The following is a 1851-nucleotide window of genomic DNA, read 5'->3' as shown; positions in this document are numbered from 1 at the left end:
TCCATTGGTTATGCTTATATGGATGCATACAAGTCCTTCGGTTGATCTCTTACTCCCCTCCCTTCTGCCCCCCAACCCTCTCTGGCCTTCCCACTGCAGTTTGACAATCAGTTTGAGGCAGCTCTGCCTCTGTATCTATTATTGTTCAAAAGTTTGTAATGGTCTTTATTATCCATGAATGAGTGAGATCATGTGGTATTTTTCCTTCATTGACTGGCTTATTTCACTTAGCATAATGCTCTCCAGCTCCATCCATGCCGTTGCAAATTGTAAGAGTTCCTTCTTTTTTACAGCAGCATAGTATTCCATCGTGTAGATGTACCACAGTTTTCTAATCCATTCATCTACTGATGGGCACTTAGGCTGTTTCCAGATCTTAGCTATGGTGAATTGTGCTGCTATGAACATATGGGTGCATATATCCTTTCTGATTGGTGTTTTTGGTTTCTTGGGATATATTCCTAGAAGTGGGATCACAGGGTCAAATGGGAGTTCCATGTTTTGTTTTTTGAGGAAACTCCATACTGTCTTCCATAGTGGCTGCACCAGTCTGCATTCCCACCAGCAGTGCACAAGTGTTCCTTTTTCTCCACATCCTCTCCAGCACTTGTCGTTTGTTGATTTGTTGATGATAGCCATTCTGACAGGTGTGAGATGGTACCTCATTGTTGTTTTGATTTGCATTTCTTGGATGATTAGTGACTTTGGGCATGTTTTCATATGGAAGTCTACAGTTTCAACCAGACACTGAACTAGGTTGCAAGCCCCCCGCCCCCCATTTTCCTTTTCACATACACTCAGCAAGGGCTCGGTCGTCTAACCAGTCCAGAAGACAGTCAGCGGCAGAGCCGCTGGCCCCGCAGGGAGAGGGGCTGAGCATGCAGGTGGCCAGGGCCCTCTTGGGGCCGAGGACAGGAGCCATTGCTTGGTTGGCCTGGCAAGGCTAAGCCTGACCACTCGGGCCTGGAAGCCTGAGGGGGCGGGGAAGGCCTGGCAAGAAGCTGACAGAAGAGAGAGAAAAGGTGAGTAGAGCCTTAGCTGGTTTGACTCAGTGGATAGGGCGTCAGCCTGTGGAGTGAAGAGTCCTGGGTTCGATTCCAGTCAAGGTCACATGCCTGGGTTGAGGGCTCCATCTCCAGTGCGGGGTGTGCAGGAGGCAGCTGATCAGTGATTCTCTCTCATCATTGATGTTTCTCTCTCTCTCCCTCTCCCTTCCCTCTGAAATCAATAAAAAAAATATTTTAAAAAATAATAAAATAAATAAACCACTCAGTGTGGAGTAATTTGTTACGCAGCAGTAGATACCGAACACACTCCCACAGTGTGGAGGTCTCAGGGTGGCCAGACTCCGAGTTCAAGGATCACAGCCAAACAGGCCCTCTCAGATCCAAGGGGAGGGGACCAGGGAGGAGTGAAGGCCGACGAGCAGGAGGCTGGGAGAGAGCCTCGCGGCCATTTTTGGAAACTATGTTCAGACACCGCCCGCCCACGGGCCACAACGCGCATCCCTCCCACATGCAACATGTGCCCGCCCGACCCTGGGGACCCTCAGGACCCATCCCTCGTGGTTTGGGGCTCAGATCCGAGGTGCAGGACGTGGTCATGGAGAGTGAGTCCTTGCAGAGGGGCCCTGGGGGAAGGGTCTGCAGTCCTGGCCGGGCTCTCCGTGCCCTCTGACCCTGTCTGCTGAGTCATTCTTCCTTTCGCAGGAGAAGTCTGAGCTCGGACCAGCAGCGTTCCCAGCCTGCTTCCTCCCTTCAGGAGGTCAGAGTGCAGCCGCCTCCTCTCATTCTCTTCTGTCCTCATCCCATTTAGCCCGCGAAACTGAATCCTTGGAAAATGTGTGTGTGG

This window comes from Myotis brandtii, unplaced genomic scaffold (assembly GCF_000412655.1).
Source record: "Myotis brandtii unplaced genomic scaffold, ASM41265v1 scaffold825, whole genome shotgun sequence".
Taxonomy (NCBI): Eukaryota; Metazoa; Chordata; class Mammalia; order Chiroptera; family Vespertilionidae; genus Myotis; species Myotis brandtii.
Note: the sequence above shows the minus strand (reverse complement) of the source record.